This window comes from Strix uralensis, chromosome 2 (genome assembly GCF_047716275.1).
Source record: "Strix uralensis isolate ZFMK-TIS-50842 chromosome 2, bStrUra1, whole genome shotgun sequence".
Lineage (NCBI taxonomy): Eukaryota > Metazoa > Chordata > Aves > Strigiformes > Strigidae > Strix > Strix uralensis.
Window position 1 is genome coordinate 2,546,160 of NC_133973.1, and position 19,158 is coordinate 2,565,317.

The following is a 19,158-nucleotide window of genomic DNA, read 5'->3' on the forward strand; positions in this document are numbered from 1 at the left end:
CTGAGACATTTACCTTTTTGTAGCAGGCTTTACTCCAGCCCCATTCATGTAATTGCTCTGATCATCAATCCTATTTGCAACTTTCAGCTGTCTCCATGATCTGTGTCAGAGGCCTCTGTATCAGGCAATACCTGGAGTGTCTCTGTTCATTTGAATTTTAAAAACCGGTAACTGAAACAAATCAGCATTTGTGCACTGACTGGAAAGAAACCATGAGACTCACCGTGACTGAAAATCTGTCCTTTGGTGTCTACATGACTCCCTCCCCTGTCCCTCTCTAAAAAAAGAAGGGTCAAAGCAAAATGCTGGCAGCCCAATGAAATCTTTGAAGAGACAGTATGGTTTCAGTTATGAGAGGATGGAAAAATAAGAACCCTGGGGATCTTTCGGGAACATTAAGCTTTATTAATCAGGAATGTATTAGCCACATACCAACATTCCCAAACGGTACACTGAATCAGAGAAACGCCAGGGAGCAACAGAACCCATCCAGGCTGGTCTGCCTTATGGTGAGTTCTAGTACGCCCTGAGAGATGGTTTTCCAAGCCATTCCTCAAAAAGGAAACCTTCCCTGATTCCACAGTATCTACAGGTTGTGCATCTCAGTGCTTTACAACCAACACAGTCAGAACATGGTTTTTAATGTGTAACTTGGTAATTTCTACTGCTCGTTGAACTGATTTCTTTAGGTCTTTCTCCCAGTGGATATGAAGAACAATTAATCACTGTGCTCCTGATTATAACTTTTCACTCACTAGAATATTTTTTTTCATATTCTCCCTAACATATAACAAAAGCAACACCTTCAGAAGCCTATAATGCCATGCAGGGCTCCTACATATCCTCTTGTCCCTGGACCAGATAACAATCAACCAGTTTCTGCTTTCTCAACAATTTTAACACTAGGACAATTTCTACCTTGACAAATATTTTTGACCTCTCCACATTTCCACTGGGATTCCACAGGTGGAAATCAGGGCAGAATTTATCCCCATGAGTTTCGGGATTAATGCCTTGGTATAGGAAGGGGAAAAGGCAAAATTAATTCTCTTTGTTAGTGCTAACACAATTCCTCAGCGACAGTCAGCCCCAAGACATTGATCTTTGTTCAAAGGAAGCACACTTCCATACTTAGTTCACATTTGTACACATCCTCTCCAGCCTAGCTTCTACAAGCCACTATCTTCTGCATAAAGAAACCCCAAAACAAAACGGCTTGACAAACTATTGAGGGTTTACATTTTGTCAGAGGAATAGAAACTGGGAATTTGCAGGGCTCGGCAAAGCCCATCTTAGACATGAAATTCTACTTAAAACAGCAAGTTACAGGAAGGAAGGAGAGATCCCATATCCATCAAGAACCTTGAGGATTCTTGCGCTGCAAAGAACACAGTAGGGTAGCTTGTTTGTTGCTTCAAAACTCTTCTTTCATTTAAAAGCAGTCCTGTGATGGACGAAGCCCTTCTCAGCCCTGACATCCTGACGCTACACACGCAGCGTGCGCTCTGGGATGCCAGCCTACTGTGTCACACTGGCTTGGGTTCTGCCTGTTCCTTTCCTTATGCCTGCAAGCTCAATTGAACTTATGAAAATTCAAACTGTCTTCTGTCTGTTTCATACATCATCAGCAAACAATCACTAGACAAAATGAATTTGCTCTCTGTAATTTGGAGGCTACACAAATGTCTTTGCTGTATAATATAAAAAAAAGGGGAATAAAGTTTGGTATGCAAGGTTAATTCAGCATGGAGGAAAGCAGGAGAGAAACAGACAGAGAGAGAACACGAACAATAAAATACTCAACAGTGGGGAGAGTGACATGAGAAATACTCTGTAAATTGGAGTTGGCCTTGATACCTTTTGAGTGATGGACTTAAACAAAGGCAGAAGAGAGTAGTGAAAGATCACCCCCATGAGTGGCTGTATCTCCATCTCTTGTGATTTGTCTACACAATATACTTAATAATAATAACAATAGTTACTATTTCTCCTCTAAGAGCTTTACAAACACAAACTCAGTAATGTTCACGAAGCTCTATCAGTTTGAACCAGATTGAAAAAGTGATCTGCTGAACAAGGCACAGTGAGGTTAAATGACTTGTCGAATGCCACTCAATGAGCCAGCACCCATTAGGATTAGAGCACTGGAGCTCTTGGTCAGTAATCAGATCACAGGGCTGCATTAGGCTGAAACCTTGACAAACCTCTCTTTTAACAAAAATAATGTGTTGTATACTCCTTATTGGCCTTAGCCGATGGCAATGAAAACACATCCAGTGCGTCTCCTCTACAGGTTTTCAGGTTGTGCGTACAGAATCTCTTTCTTCCACACACAATACGCTGCCATTGTCTCATTCTAAAAATCCAGCAGATGCTGAATGTGAGCAGAAGTAACTCCTCATGCTTGACTTAATCCTACCTGGGGTTAGTTGCAAACAGCAAAGTACTTAACCACATCCTTAAAGTTCAGTATTTGAGTAGTCCCATGGACCTGAAGGAATCTACTTGCCTATCAACACACATAACTTTAGTACATAGAAACCACGGCCAGAGCACCCAACATAACAAGAATCCAGCCCACAGACCTTTCCCATTAAGAGCACGCCTGCACTACATTTAGAAGGCTGTGTTTTTATGCAACTGGATGACAGATGTTCACGTGTTGTGAATCTGTATTTTCTTCTAATGCCATGTATCAAGTTAAGCATATTTTCCTATTAGCTGAAAATTTGGCCCATCTTATATTAATCAGTTGCTTTAGGGACATCCCTACCCTAAAGCCAGTTTTCCACCCTTCAATTACAGAAATCCAATTCAAAAAAACCCAGAAAACTAGCAGAGCATGGCTTGCCTTTTCTTCTTGCCATCTTCAGGTTAATACAGAAAAGCCATACTGGGAAGTTTATTAAAGACCTCAGAATTAAAAGCACTTGATTAGCGTGAACATACATAGGAAACAAAAGAAATCCTTAAAGCCTGCTTTCCTCTATAAAGAAGGTGCCCCATTTTTACTGTGCCAAGTCACTAGTTACATGGACACAAGGTATAGTAAGAATCACATCCTCATTTTACAGCATACACGTGCATACATAAAAGTTCCCCACCTTGTTCTTCTGTATTCCAGAGACAGGCCGTATGCCAAGGCTTCAGAACTTAGGAGCAGCTAGAAGTTTACAGGTGGGGTATTTTTTTTTTTTATTTTTTTTTTGGAAAAAGAAAATGAGACAAGAAACTGAAAGGTCAGAAACTTGGACCTTTACTTCACAGAACTGAAAGAAGAACTATGCAGAACAGAACAGACTTGGGAGTCGTGATCCCACACCCCATTCCAAGTCTGACCAGTGATTTACTCTTGAGCAAGCTGCTCGACATCTCTGCCTTGATGTGCTTGCCACCCTTAATAATAAAAAATATTTCCTATACATGAGTTCTAGACTTGTTTACTTATTTCTTCTCCAAAGCCTAGAGTCTCATATAAATAAAAAAGCCCATTCCAACCAGCACTAATCATCAGGCCCATATATCGCTACCTGCTATTTTGCCTTAGGGCTGTCCATGCAGGACTTACTGACCATCTGGATCCTAAAGATTCAAAGAACTTCCCTTAATTCACTCCTCAGTCTGCTGCTGCATTTTGGAAAGAGAATTACTTCTACTTTCCAACAAAAATTCTCCTGGTTGTTCACAGAAAATTGCAAGACAACTTTGAAATTCTGTACTCACAGATTCAGAAGCGTTTTCCCCTTTTTCACCCAACGCCTCCCTTTAAATTGCTGCTGGACCCAGCAAATCCACGAGTGTTTTCAACTCAGCTCACCTGTGTAATTGCAAGGTTAACCTCTGGTGGCCAGGGAAGCTGCTCATATTCAGGAATGATGAGCAGAAAATGTTAAATACCATTCACTGGCCACAGCCTGCAGTTAATACACAATATTTAAACAACACAATGGCACGGCCCTTGCCAGTAATGTAAAAACACAATGGAGCAGAGCCAGAATGGCACAATCTGCCTGCCTGAGTCATGCTTGGCTCTCCACGCTGGAAGGGGCATGCATTAGCTGCCCACAGTGTACTGTACCCTTCAGCTAGTTTAAAATAAATCATTAAAATCCTGTTGTTTTTTTTTTTTTTTTTTAAAAAAGGGGGGGTGGGGGGAGGAAAAATCCCATGTAATAGTTAAAATATTTTAATACTGAAGTACAAAAGTGCCACTCTGGAAGAAGGCTCTGGATTTCATTATAGACTGCACATTTTGATCTTAAAGAAGAAAACAAACCGACTTTGCTTTGTAATATTCCACAGCTTTGTACTGTCCAACTAAAATCAATTTTTTCCTACTACCTACAAGCTCCTGAATTTTTCTTCACGTATTATTTCATTAAATTCAGAGTATCTGAATCTACTATATTTTCCAATCCTCTTTTGCATGCCTGTTGTTCAGCCACTGAAGTTCCAAATCTTAATTATTGTCCCAAATACATTCAATAAACAGATTCTAAATAAGGGTAGATCAGACTGATGTACAATCTGACTTGCATTTATGGAATAACCACGCTCTCAGAAAGAGGCTCCTTTCTTGCAGAGAGACGCAAGACGTTATTTTGACTGTTTTGTTGTGTCACAGCACAGATGAATTAAGCATTTCTGCCTTCATCTACACCCTAAAGCAGCTGAAACCCCCTGTGATGTCATCACAAAGTTGTTTGGTTTTTTGTTGTATAAAGGAGAAGAATTTGATATGACATCACAAAAAGAGAATAAACTATATTTTATGCTATAAGGAATCTTCAGCTACTTTCTGTTATCTCTGCACCAGAGTGCAGCCATCCTCACTGACAAAGCAACAGGAACTGTAAGTCAACAAACACAGAGATGCACACTATTCCTAATAATACTGGAAACAAAGCAGAAAAGAATTATCTGCTCAGGGGTCTGAAATTAAAGATCTGCAAGATGTATGTTCGGTTTTAATTTTTAAATAAAACACCCTTTGAACTTCTAAATCCCATTCAAGGGGACTCTGACCTTTATCCAAGACGAGCTACTGTGCTAACACTTTGGATGTATATAGAGGAAAAATACGGACAAAAGGTACCGGAAAAGCTTTTACTTACAGGAATGCAGTGCAGCTTAATCTTTTTGTTTTTAAGGTGCAGTGATTTCAGCATCTACAATGTAACTTCAGGCAGTCTGAAAAGAAACAGGTTAAAATCTCTTTCAGTTATAATTGGTATTTCAGATTTAATTAAAAATTAAACTTTCATAATGTTTCACCATCCAAAGCAATGCATTATCAGTCAAGCGTAGCCTTTTTTTTTTTTTTTTTTGTTAAAAGAAGCTCTTCCCAGAGTAGTTTGCAATGAAAGAAGGGGAAAAAGGCAATTGAGAGTAGCAAAATATATTTCTTCAGCAAAAGATCTCTGAATAACTTGGAAAGAAGCCTTCTGCCACTTAATTTTAACAATCAACCTTATACTAATTAAAAAAAAAAAAAAAAAGCATCACAATTAAAGAAGACAGAAAAACACCATCACATACCAACAACTGTGAGGGAAAAAATGTTAATTTCAGCAAAACAAGGACATTGCTAGGACCAGAACATACGCACCAAAAGGGAAAATATGGTTTTACATAATGCCAGCCAACAACATTTTTTTTAAAAATTCGTTCTACAGCATGTAGCACTTTCAGACTGTTGCATGGAAGAGCAGAGAAAGACAAGTTCAAAAAAAAGAAAGCTGTTTTTAAAGTGTACAAGGCAAAAGGTCCCTTGCACCCTTTTGTAAAGGGATACAAAATAGCTACTCTATAAAACTGCAAGGTTTCTTAACATGTAAAATAAATGTCATTTTACTGTGCAAAATGGATGATTAAGAAGCATTAGCTGTAGACACAGCATCTGAACAGATGCAAAAGAAAAAATTTTTTTTTCAAAATGCAGTTGGAATGACAATAAAACTCCAGGGGTTGCGCCATAAATATGAGTTTAAATGTTAGACTGGAGTTTAAAACCTGTGGTTTTAATTATATCTAATTATAAAGGCTCCAAAACCAGGAGAAATGAGCAAAATAAAAAATATTAATAATAAATTAAAACAATTTTGCAATAAGTTGTCAGGATTTGGCCTCATAATAACAAACCATACAGCAATATACACAGACACATACAATGTACCAATGATTCATTAAAGGAACAAATCAAAACTTCATTAAATTTTATTTTTAAAAGGTGACAGCAGAACTTGCCTAATTTACCCCATTCAAAGTCAAAGCTATTCTCTTCACCAGCAGCACACTGAGAGAGATCTGCAAATAAATCCTGGATGTGAATCTAATACTGATTTTGAATGTCCCACAGGCTGGAATAATTCCTAAGTGAAATTTTTCCTTTGCTCTCCCATGAGTAAAAATCCAGTTCTTCGGACTTCGGTGTTATATGAGCCTTCCCAATCCATCCCCACAGATGTTTAAAAAGCAATGCACTGTATCAGACTATACACTCTCACACAAACATGTTCATACACACGGATATACCACCAATGGGAACAAGCCCAGGAACTTATTTTTAGGTTTAACTTTTCCACTCTGTCAAGATCAGGGGTACTGAAAAGCAGGAGGCAAAGCAGAGAGCACGGAAGGGGACAGCACAGCAAGAATTATCAAATCTCATGCAGAACCAATTCTCGAGCATTCAAATGAAGGAGCAAGAGCCCCCTGACAGTAGGATGATGCTGTCACAGGATAACTTTTATAGGCTTGGATGAAATTTATCCTGAAGGAACCATTTGAGAAACGTGTTCCTCGTCCTTTAGACAATCTTTATATCAAATAATTCTCCTTCTTTCTTCTGACTGGCATCGAGTAAGATAGGCAGAAGAACAGTGGAGAAATCCAGGAAAAAAAAAAAAAAAAAAGGTAAGTCCACCAGAAGTAGGCTACAGCACAACTGCCAGATGAGTGATAACAGCTTCAGCCACTGAACTTCCATTTCTTTCCCTTCCTTCCCCTTCCAAATTTACCCCTTTTCTGACATCTCCACAGGACTGCAATGCTGGCTTGCTGGCAGGGAAGGAGAGGGGCAGCGGTATTTGCAATCCAAAGCTATTTCTTTTAAAGAATGTAATGCAAAACTGACCTCAACTGAGAAAACAAAGAGCATTCACTGAGGGTGAAATGTATCCCTGTATACAGGAGCCAGCATACAGACTGCACCACTGAAGCCCTATTCCGATGACCTAAATAGGAATAAATTGGTGCATGGACTTCATCACAGTGAGTTTTGTCCAAAATCCCCATTTTTCTTGTAGAGAACGAGGAAGCCCTCTCCTAACAAAGCACAAAGGTACAGCACCCCTTTCCCATGCTGGGCACTATCCTGACAACTGCTCTTCGGTGTATTTTCCTTGCAGTTTTAACCTCAAGTCCTTCCTGCTTTGTCCACATTCTTCTGATTGGAAGGCAAAAGGAGGAAAAGCAACATGTAGCGTTACTCTGCGAGTTACGCAGCGGGGCACAGTGCCTGCGGATAACGTGGCCCCTCTCCTCAGGGCAGGCGTAACCGGCGTATGCTACGATCCACCCATTAAAAGAAACAGAGCCTCGGAAACAGCTTGCTGGGAGAGCACGTTCACTGGCATCTTGAAAAACTTCAATTAAATAACATAGTTAACAGAACACCTGACATAGGACACACGCAGCCAGAGCATCTTAAAGAGCTATTTTAGCTACACGTTGGAGTTAAACCCACAGCAAAACGTACAGACAGCCTCATCAAACTGAAGAGTACCAATCGTTGCCACTTTAGTAATATCTTCCTTTTACAAAGCGAGAAACCTCTGACCTCAAGACGAAGAGATTTAGACAGGTATATACGAGCAAGAGGTAGAAATGGAGGCAGCTCCTTAAGCAGGAGGCCTGCGTTCCTGTGCACGGGTGAGCACGCTTAGCACCGGGGCAGGAGACCCTGTCTGAGACGAGTGCCCTAAGCCCACTGTGGAAAGCAAGAGACATGGCTCAAGAACAGCCGGTGAACTTCTGCTTGAGGGAGGCCCAGGAGCTGGAGTTGCAAGAACGAGGAGTATGGCAGGTCAGGAATGAGGTACATTAGTAGAGCGTTAACAGGAGAGCCAGTGTTAGCTCTCAGTAAAGGCTTTAAAAACAAGTATCAGAAGGTAAACATCTTTCACTTTGCTTTCTCATGATTCTTGCTTGCCATAAAGTTTATGCAGACACTGGAAATTGTGAGAGCAAAGCTACTGACAGTACAATGACCAAAGTTCATTAGCAATATTCCACGACTTGTATGGCACCCGACTCTACTGTGCCTGACGCCTGTTTATGGTCTAGTCCCCCAGTTTCATAAGAACCACATTCATTCCATCTAAAAATTAAAGAGAAGAGAAAAGTATCATTTGCAATTGGAAAACATTTCAGAAAATGTCAGCCTTCTGCAACCTCTTAGCAATAAGGAAGTTCCATATCTGTAAGGGTTTGATTTTCCTTCAATACCCAAAGCCAGCTGAGGCAGGCTAATGAGAATCATGTACAGCTGATTAGTTACGAGGAGAGAGAAGCCTAGGAGACAATATAGCACAACACTTACTGATACTTTTTGAAATTTCTACATAGAATTTACAAAATCAGTCAATTGATCTTTTTCAAAGTACTTGCTCGTACCATTGCTCTCACTTCGGGAACTGAAAATCAATGATGAAGCAACTGCCACAAATAACTATTCACAGAAAGTAAAATACTGATGTCCTTAGGAGAAAACTCAATGATAATATTAAGAAAGCCTTCTTCAACAACCAGGGGAAGGGGGGGTGGGGGAACGACAACCTAAAATCAAGCCCATTACTTCCAAGGAGAATTTTCAATAAGCTCAGGGGCCAGTCAAGAGACCTCATTCCAACTTCGGAATCCAAATGATGACTTAGGATATGGCCCAGCTTACTTTCTGGCATTTTAGGTTTGAAAACACAAGCAGAGCCATGGACTAATTGTGTCACAGAAATCAGAGCGGGAGGTTGATGCTGTACAGGCTCCTCATCTAACAACAAATAAGCAAACATTGAAATTGGAACCAGTACAGACACATCAGCACAATGCTCTGTCTCGGCTCATCAGTAATGCAAAAGAAGAAATCTTTTTAACGTAGATATAGTATTACACCTCTGTTGCTTTTTTTAATGTGAATGCACTTTAGCTGGTATTAGTTCTCTATAAACAGGTTTATTCTGTCACCATTCTCTTGTCTTCAGGGAATAGAATAAAAAAAAAATAAAAAAGGCACGTGCTTAAAGAAATCTCCCAAGAAGGAACGTTTTCCTGAATTAGAACCCTTTGAACACTTTCAAAATTACACAGGAGTTTTGGTCATTTCCAGTTCTGTCTTTGAACTCATGGTCACTTTTATGGTATAGCAGCGCTGAATTGGGCTTCTTCCTAACCCTAGGACTGTGGCTCAAACCGGGGTCACCGGGCCGCTGATGGACAAGCCTGGAGTTTTTGTGATTTAGTAGAACAGGAGCAGAGGACAACCTACAGCACTGTGCTGGGATTGAGGGTTCCTGCCACTGCAGGAACAGACAACAGGAGACCAAAGGTTTCTTTGTCAAAATGGTAAATCTCCATCTGTTATTAGTTCACTGCAAAGCTGGGTGCCCACAGAAATTTCATCTTCCTTATGGCATTCATCTTTTGAGTTTACTTTCCCAGCAAAGACTGTATGCATTACAAATTTTAATTTCCAAACCGTGGCTGTTTCAGCTAGAAAGGCATTTTAATCAGGAAAAAGGTGTATTTTTGGCTACTTTTTCACACACTCCCCACACCCCCAATAGTGTTTGAACTATTTTCGTTCAAGTATGAAAAATACTGCCTTGGGCAAAGACTAACACTCCTTCAAATTCGGGTTTCAGAAAGTTAGAGACACGCAACTGAATAAAAGCCACGATGCATAATCCACCCTAATGGTCATTTTGAAAGAGGTACTGGATGCAATTTCCCCACAAGGGCCCCCATACCTGTTCAACGTGTTGTATCCCTTAATGGCATAGTCCACCCCTCTCATTTAATCCTCCTGCTAACAGAGTAAGCAACGAGCACTTGAGGAGCCCAACTGTGAAAGCACATAAGAAGCTGAACTTCTCAACCTGCTGAAGAGTTAGTCTCTTTATAACTGCACTTAAGACTTGACCTGGACTCCTAAAGTACAATTTAACTGGTAGTTCTGCTATAGCCAGGTGGGACCCAGCATCCTTCTAAACACCTCTTGAAGCTTTCCTCCTACGCGGGGGCGATGATGGTAATCAAGTTGGCTGCTAAAAACCATGATATTCCCTATTCCAACTGTTTTCTTGCACAAGCTGTCCCTAGATCCTGTTTATGTTCCCAAGGAACAGGAACAGTGACAGCATGCAGCTTTCATGAGGCCTTGCCCAAACAATTCTTTCTCTAAAGATACAGTTTTATTGTGAAGCAGCTCTGAAGCTGGTATTCTCTGAGCATCTCTCTTGGAATACAGCTTGAGGACTTCGCTTATGCCCTTTACAAGTTATTGTAGCATATAAGCTTCTCCCACTTCTTTTCAAGGTTCATACTGCTTTGATCTTCACAGCCTTACCGCTCCTGTTGAATAGTATCATCTCCCATGGCTCAAATTATCTTTAGTGCATAAAATGATAATACCTGTTAAGAAGCAGGCTCTATCATATAATCACAGCAGAACCTTCACATTTATTCTGGTTTAACACAGAAACTTACATCAATAAATGTTTCATTGTGATGGGTATTTCAGTGCAGTGACAAACTGGGCGGATAAAGGAAATGTGGCGGATATAATTTGTTTGGATTTTAGCAAGGCCTTTGACACAGTACCACACAGGAAGCTCATAGAGAGACTAGAGAATTATGGTCTGGATAATAATACAATAAGGTGGATAAAAACTGTCTGACAGATAGGAAGCAACGAGTTATTAATCAATGGTATTAGATAAGAATAGAAAGAAGAATCTACTCCGATGGCGAGCAATAGGTGCTAGGATTATTATCACTAAACAGATTCATTAAGGATGAGAAAAAGCAGTAAATATTGACAGCATCCAAAACTGATGATTCAGAAATAAGAAACGTATCAAATGTGAAAGGAATCAAAATTGTAAGATCCAAATAATGGAAATGTGCATGAGCCAGAACAATGTGCTATTTCATATACCTTAAAATGTAAAAAGTGGTATCGAAAAGATAGAGAATTTGGCTTTGAACTCAGAAATACAAGGTTTTCACTGTGTGAGCGTATGACTTTGTCACGTTACTCTGCACCGATACGGTCTAGTTGTGAAACTGGCTCCCTTGCAAAGCAAACTAAAATAAAAATTACAGCCAATGTGGTCAGGGAAGATCATCTGGCTTCTTTTCTTAGAGTAAGGATATTACTTCTAATGATTAAAATTTTAAAGTTTAAAGTAATCATATATAATGTCCTTAAATTCTTCTTTGGAAACAGGGTCCTCCTTTAGTTGTAATCCTGAATTTCCACTGCCCTGCACAGTTAAAGCCTTTTCATTGCTGGTTTCTGGTACAGGAGATGACACTGAGTTATCCCCACAGAGACACAGCGTACACGTAGTACTTGCAGTTTAATAGGTGCTCCCTCTCCACTTCCTTCCCAGATCTGCCCCAAAGGAGTTCAAGTCTGACCCTCATCTATGAAAGGGCAAGATCTTGGATGAAAGGCAATATACTGAGGTGAAATGGAAAACCACATGGCAACGCACATACATTTCATGGGACATATGGCAGAGAAGATCAAAGTGATAAATCTTTATTTTGAATTCTAAATATCCCTAAGTGTTGAGCAATTAAACATGGCAGTTGAATATTTCTGGGATAACTCAGCAATATCAGCAAGATGAAGTTCACTATATCCTACCCCTTTCTCTCTTACTAATGCTGGAACTTTCCTTTCCCTTGTATGGAGAACACATGCCCAGCACCACAGCCTCGGCTTAATTGTGCCGCTCCAAGAACAAGGACAAAATAACTTCTATTGTCTTCTTTCTTGAGACAGCAAAAGCAAACTGAGTAACGGAGTAAAGGCTGCAGGTTTTCAACTGTAAGAAACTTTGTAAAGTTGTCACAGTTCTTACTCTTGACTTTTCGTTATTGGTCCAATCTCACATCAGGAGACTGTACCTAGTAACCCAGATCGTTTTTGAGATACGCCATCTACGTTTTTGGGACCTTTGACCTTCTCCCAGAATGAACAATACTCCTTCTACCCTCACACAGCAGCCTAACCCCATCTCTCTGACAAGCACCTCCTCCCCTCTGCCTGCAGTGTGAGAATCTGCCTTCCCTTGTTCACATCTGGAGCTTCCATTCCCCCTCCTTTGCCGCAGAGAGACAAGGGATTAGGACGAAGGTGTGACACTCCTCTCAGGAGAAAAAGACGAAGAGGGAAGTGGTATCAGCACAGAGGCATGAATTTGTAGTTCTAGTTGATGCCAGAGGAGTGGAAAGAATGAGGGGTGGCAATACCCCCTGCAGCTCTCCAGAGCAGCAACAGGAAGTGTGGCTTCAGGCGTCCTGGGACACATTAGATGGACAGGAGGTCCATCCCTGTTCTGCTACCCTCAGCAGCCACCTACTTTGTCCATGTAAAGTAGTTTTTAAAAAGGCCTTCTGACCACTTCCTTTGGAATTTATCTCTACAGGCCTACCAAGGACCTTGGGATTTTGACATGTAAAAGGGACATGCTACCTTTTAATAGGAAGTACAGTTAATAGAAAGTAAAGTTAGGACTACAGGGCAAGTTTGGACTTCATATAAGCAGGTGCACCTCAAGTGGTATCAGGACTGCTTCAGATTAGGCATGGACTAAGTTTATCCCACCATGTGCAGAAGCAGAAATCAATGCACTCTTTTACTTAGGCACATTATTTATTCTTTTGCCAGTAGGCCATTAACCTGAAGTCCAAAACCAGCTTTATCTTGCACAATGTCATGCACAAACCATGCCCAGAAGTTTCACATTATTTCAGTTTATGTAACTGCCATATTAAGCTCAAGGCCCAAGGAGGATACTGAACAATATCTTATTGTACAGGCTATTGAGATTCAATATTACAGGGACAATGCTACCAACCCCCCCCCCCCACTTCATTCATCTCAGAAATCTTTGGAAACTTAATACCAGAAGACTTTGAGACCTTTGGACTGTATTGTAAATCTGCTGCTTAAACTTTTAATGTAACACCAATGCAAGCTCTCACATATTTCCCAGTAAAGTCCATATATATAATTCCTGTTTAATTAGACATCCTAGAAGAAGGGAAATTCAGACCAAGCTGGAACTACACAAAAGTTCCGGGAAATTCAGTTCCTGCATTATGACTTGGCAGTTCTATTGTCATTTTTTTCCCCAGAAACAATACAGAAAAAGAGAATATATCAGCAATAATTCGAACTGATCGCTACATCAGAACAGGAAATAATATTTGGAAAAAAAGGAGGAAAAAAAAAATCTTCCATTTACTTTCAATATTAGTAAAAACAACAAAATGGTTTTTATACTGCCAGCCACATCCTGCAAAATCTAGCTAATAAAGCAACAGCATAATTACTAGATAAGTTTAAAATGGATTTTTAAAAAGAATGGCTACTTTTGCTGGAGGCAAAGTATATCTAAATATGTTGCAGGACTGGATTCAGAGACCTCAGCATCCTGCTGGCCTGGTCCAATACAAATTATGTTTGTAGTTATTCCAGGGACCTTGAGCTATAGTGTGTACACACTTAAATCTATGCAATATTTATCTCTGCTTCAAATACGTAAAATGAAGAGTACACGCTAGGTATGAGCTCAGGCTAATAGGGCTTCTGCAATGATTGAATTGTTTAAAGTGCCAAGACTAAAATTCACTCTGGCTCCATTTGCACTACAAAAAACAACACACCCCTAACATACAATAAAATATTATTATTATAAAAGTAAGGTTGGGTATTCAACCTGTTCCATAATCTATGTTTAAACAAAACAGATGAGATCAGATGGACCCCCCTGGTGGTCAACCAAACTGCAGAATTGAAACTGGTATATATTTTTTTAGCAGTAAAAAAATTCTAACAAAAAAAAGACAGGTACAGCAAAATACAAAACTAAGTTCCATCATGTTAACACTAATACTGGGCAAAAGGCTACAAGACTGTATGCTAATTATGTTTCAGGTAAAGAAGATCAGTTCAGATATGCAACTGGTAACTCGATTTCTAATAAAATAACAACTTCAATCTTTTTCAAGTCTTTTCCAAAATACCAGAAGTGATTAGAACACATTATGGACCAGTCACTTGCCAAGTTTCATGTTTGAAATCAAAGCTGTTTTAAAATTTCCTGAACAACAAAAAAGCATTTTAAAGCTGGTAACATTCAGTCAGGGTGATATAAGCAAATACCAGCCAATCTGAATCTTGGAACGTTCTTGATCTAATGCCTTTGTGTTGCCACTAAGCCGAGAAAAATATTTCAAGACCAATTGCTAAGACAGTGAAAATAATATTCACAAATAAAAGAAGGAATCGTTTACGTATTATACAACTAAACTTTTTATTTCTTCAATATACCTCGATGGAATTAAAAGCAGACTTTTTGTCTTCAAGCCTTCAAGACTTTTGTCATCATAACTGAGATGCATCTACATTTACCAAAGATGAACCTGCCTGTAATTTGCATGGAAGATCTAAAAGCCTTCTCCTTCCCTCCTCTGCACCTCCCCCAGAAAGAGCTCAGCACTCTTGAAATATGTTCTCTACAAATAACTATACAAAGGAAGTGGGTCTATCATGGAGGAGCTGCTTAGTTTCTTTTCATATCCTGAGGAACTCTTTCTGAAATAATGCAGACTAGCACCATCTCACTCTTCCTACCCCAGTCCTTAGCAATGCATAAGGAACAAAATCTGTACCTGCATCTTCCACAGTAAAGGTACCTGCAAAATACATTAAGCCTACCAGGAAACAAAACACCACCTGCTATTCCACTCTGTGGTTACCTTTTTTAAGATTGTTGCTCATTTACTCTAATGTATGTAAGCAGAAAAGAGAAATATGACAAAAAGCCAAACTTTAGGGCAATAGTTTACAGGAAAAAGAACAAGATTCTAGCAGTTATATACACCTATAAATTCCCATTGTGTGTATTTAATAGAGACTATTACATAAAATAGTGTATTATTTAACGTCAATTGAATGGAGGTTTGCTTTCAATTACATGTAGTCAAATGTCCCTATAATCAGTTGGTACAGTAACTGGGCAGAAATTCCCAAACATATTCAGCCTTTCCTCCTTTAATCTCAAAATTATTTAGAAACACGCTTTCTTTTCCATGAAGAGCTACAGGGATGCCAACAACTGCTATATTATTCCCCCAGCAGATCTGGAGATGTTGGAGCAGAACTCAGAAGTCCAGCTGCCAGATCCTCTGCTGCCACCATCCAACACAAGACTCTCCCTCATGCATTTCTCCCTTTTAGCTTAAGTTCTCACTCTTTAACAATGTCCTGTGACATTAATGGCTTTATATTTCCTAACTGTGACTGAACCTCATATCTGGGCAAGAGAGGAAGTTTCCATCTCCTGAGCTATAACTCAAACCAGCCCAGAATTTTATGTAGTCAGCAATCTCCTTTCTGTCCTCATTGACTGGAAGTCTGCATTAACAAAAAATAACCAGTATGGCAGGGCCCCGATGTTCACAGAGACAAATAAAGATCTCTCTAATGTATTTCGAAATGCTTCTTCCACTGGTAAATTACAGGAGAAAAGTTGGTTTTGCTTTGTTCTAAGCCACATTAAGTCCAAAAGAAGGAAGTCCTACACAGTAAATGTGTACAGAACTATTTCCTACCTCTGCAGGCTGCAGAATATCCCACTGTGTTAAGTAAGATGGTACCAAGGCCACTTAAACATATTAGTCTATTAAATCTGCACTCCCTTATTGTTCTTAAAATGCTAACGAAACGTTCCAGGCAAGTGTTTATTTGTAGGACTTCTGAAGAGTCATGCACTACCACCATTTCTCTGCATGACAGTCCACATACCACTGGCCAGGCTCTTGCTGATGGCCTGCAGAAAACTCTTTAGTTACATTGCTCTGGCTCACCTTATTCCCAGTTGCTTAACTGCATTTTAAAAAAAAAAAAAAAAAAAAAAAAAAAAAAGACAGCTAAAAATACATTCAACATTTAACTTTACACTGGAAGCAACCACAGTTAGTTCTCAAATAGAAAACACAATTCCAACCTGGAGGGGAGAGAAGCTATGAATAAGAGGAGGATTGTCTCAGATTTCCTAAGATGCCTCCCATGTTAAAATGTGTCCATATCAGGAAAAAATTAAGAACCCTATCTTTAAGTTCCCACAAGTACAGTTCCAGTTAGGAAGGGTTCTTAGCTTTGAGCTATCACCGTGCTAAAAATAGACACGTTCAGGAAACACATTACTCTCAAAAGTGATTTCACATACAATCTGTAAACATGTTGCCCTTTTAGGTAAAATGGCAATTGTTTGAAAGCCAGAAGCCAGAAATATTACAGTGGAAGGGATCTTCAAAGATAGTTTGCAACTCTAAAAATTGAAATCTGTGCCTTTTTTAATCTTCTGTAAAAAAGAGGCCAAAAGGACTAAGTACCATAGGGATGGGGGAGGAAGGAGAGTGAAAAGAAACTTTGGCACTTCTGCTTTGAAACTTTTTTGTTTATACACACACAGATATATATACATATATAAAAGAAACGCAGGTGTTCTTTTCATAACCTTGTATTCATCTCTGAGGGACATAACTCGTACCAATCCCAAATTTTGTCTCGTTTTATGCAAATTTCCTGTTTTCATTTTATCAGATATGGCTTATAAAAGACAACTTAAAATTCACACAGTTTGGGTTGTAAGTACAATGCTGTCATAGTTTCCTTCACTAAATATTTTTTTTGAGCTCTTATTTTTATTTTCTTTGCGCTTTGAATGGTACAATGCTCTCTTCTTAAAAGGTATGGTGGACAACTTCTGGGTTGTTGGCTGCAGAACACTGAATGATTATATTTAAAGTTGGAGGCATTACGCAGAAAAGAGATTTTTATTCTCCCAGGTGTTCAAAATACTGTTTGTTAAGTTTGTTAATACAAGTTCTTAAGCAGTACTTGCAAAAATACATATCTGGCTAAAAGAACCAACAGAACTTTCAATATAGAATTGAAACCGTGTGTAATCTCATCTAAGGATTTCAAGAAGTCCTCTAGTAAAGTAAATAAAAATAATTTCTGTTATTGTCATTACTTGCAGAAAAGAGACGCAGACACATAAGTCAAACTGGACAAGAATTTCAAGGAGAATGATAATCTGTTCCTTCTCTTCTGATCATACTGAACTCTCTCAAAAGGAGGTTAAAGTGCTTCGATCCCAAACTGAGCTTATATCTATCCAAGAAGAATTAAACGAGTGCTACTGCCAGTGAAACTCCGACAGATAACTCTGTTAGTATCACTTGCCCTAAATTATCAATGCCATTAGTGGAAGATGAAAAGCTAAAACAATACACTGCATGGTTAGAGTCAAGGGTGAAGGAAAGCAATAAAACGATGAAGTGAATCACCATTGCAGAACCTTCTTGCAATCAAGTAGCGTATTTCTTCATAATGTCATGCCATGCCATGCCAACTGGGTTGTACACTGAGAACCAAAACAGCAGTCCTTTCTGCTTGCTGTAAACAAAATAACTATACAAGGACATCAGAGAAGGTCTAGGATACTCCCTTCCAGACTAGAACATCTGTAGTTTTTAACCACCTCTTCACAGTCAATACTTCATTCTGTATTTAAGAAAGGCATCATGCTACACCGACACTGTGTAAGCAATGCCACGGGCACCACATAGTGATGAACTCATCTGTTACACCACCACCTCCCCCCAGTCCTGTCTACAGAGATGCCCAGAAGCTGCCTTCTATTTTTCTCCACTATAGATAAGGGCTACATAGCTCAAGACTTCACACCTCATTTGTAGTCACTTTGTGGTCTTTGTCACACACAGTTTCCCATCTTCTTTTAACAGCTGGGACAAGTTGGCCCTCTGTTCATAACCGTTGGTAAAAATAAAGAAAGGTCCCGAGTCAAAAAAAATGCATTAAATATAATTTGGCATAGTCTAATGTAACTTCTGACTGATGACCCCTGAGATTTCTTGCATTATGCCTGCTGGCTGATATTCACTGAAGACTCCCCAAAGAATAGAAAAAAAGACTGAGCCCAGAGTGTACAGAAAACCATATGTGGCAGTAGTAACTATGGAAAATTTGGTAGCGTCAGACCCCTGTAGAGGAAGCAACTTCATCTCAACTTTCCATGCCACAGAACAAAAAAAAATAAAACACAAAACCAACATAAAACACCCTCTCCCTTTTATGAAGTGGTATAACAAATTCTGAAAACATGAACTGTTTCATTACACAATCAAGAAATGTGAAATTTATGAGTATCAAATGGTCAGCCTCATGCCTGACAGAGCTCAAACTCAGTGCACGCAAAGTAATCAAAGTTCAAGGACCACAGGGAAATCAGAACCATTTTGGGCTCTTGGAGGTCACATAATAGCCAACTAAACACCAGGAGCAATAAGCCATCTTCTGTGCAGAGCATACCTGTTATTCTCACTATCCTTACAACCTAAGGAGCATCATAGAAGATTCCCACACTACCAGAGAGAAGTCAAACGAATTCTGTCAAGGAGCTTGACCCAAGCAGAAAGCTCCTTCTTTTTGGAAAACCCATGGTGTAGGCAAAGCAGAGCCTGTTGCACACCTAAAGTAGAAGTACACTAGGCTGGATATAATTGGTATTTGCTTGCCTTTAGCCTAAACACAAGTACACTGCAATCAGTCACTGACATGAGTATATAATATTTTGTAAAACCATAATACTAACAGCATAACCGGACAAAATGTGTAAACATTTTGTAATACAGCTAAGCACCGGTATGTAACATAGAATTACAAAGTGGCAAATGGATACTTGTATTATTGCTGCAGAAAAGGGGGGACAGGAAAATGTGTGAGAAGTACTAAAATCTGCAGAATAAGAAAAAGGACACAGAACAGGCAGG

The 19,158-nt window shown here is 39.4% G+C and overlaps 1 protein-coding gene across 11 annotated transcripts in view; it reads right to left on the minus strand.

Moving 5' to 3' along the window:
* The window catches only part of ZBTB20 (zinc finger and BTB domain containing 20), a 492,314-nt gene that overhangs the window by 316,207 nt on the left and 156,949 nt on the right, over positions 1–19,158 (minus strand). For 10 of the 11 annotated variants that reach the window (XM_074852862.1, XM_074852854.1, XM_074852881.1 and 7 more), the window contains one exon: positions 5,115–5,190. The gene's annotated coding sequence lies outside the window, so the exon portion shown is untranslated. Of the gene's footprint in view, positions 1–5,114; positions 5,191–18,052; positions 18,130–19,158 lie in introns of all 11 variants that reach the window. The other variant, XM_074852914.1, reaches the window with a different exon arrangement.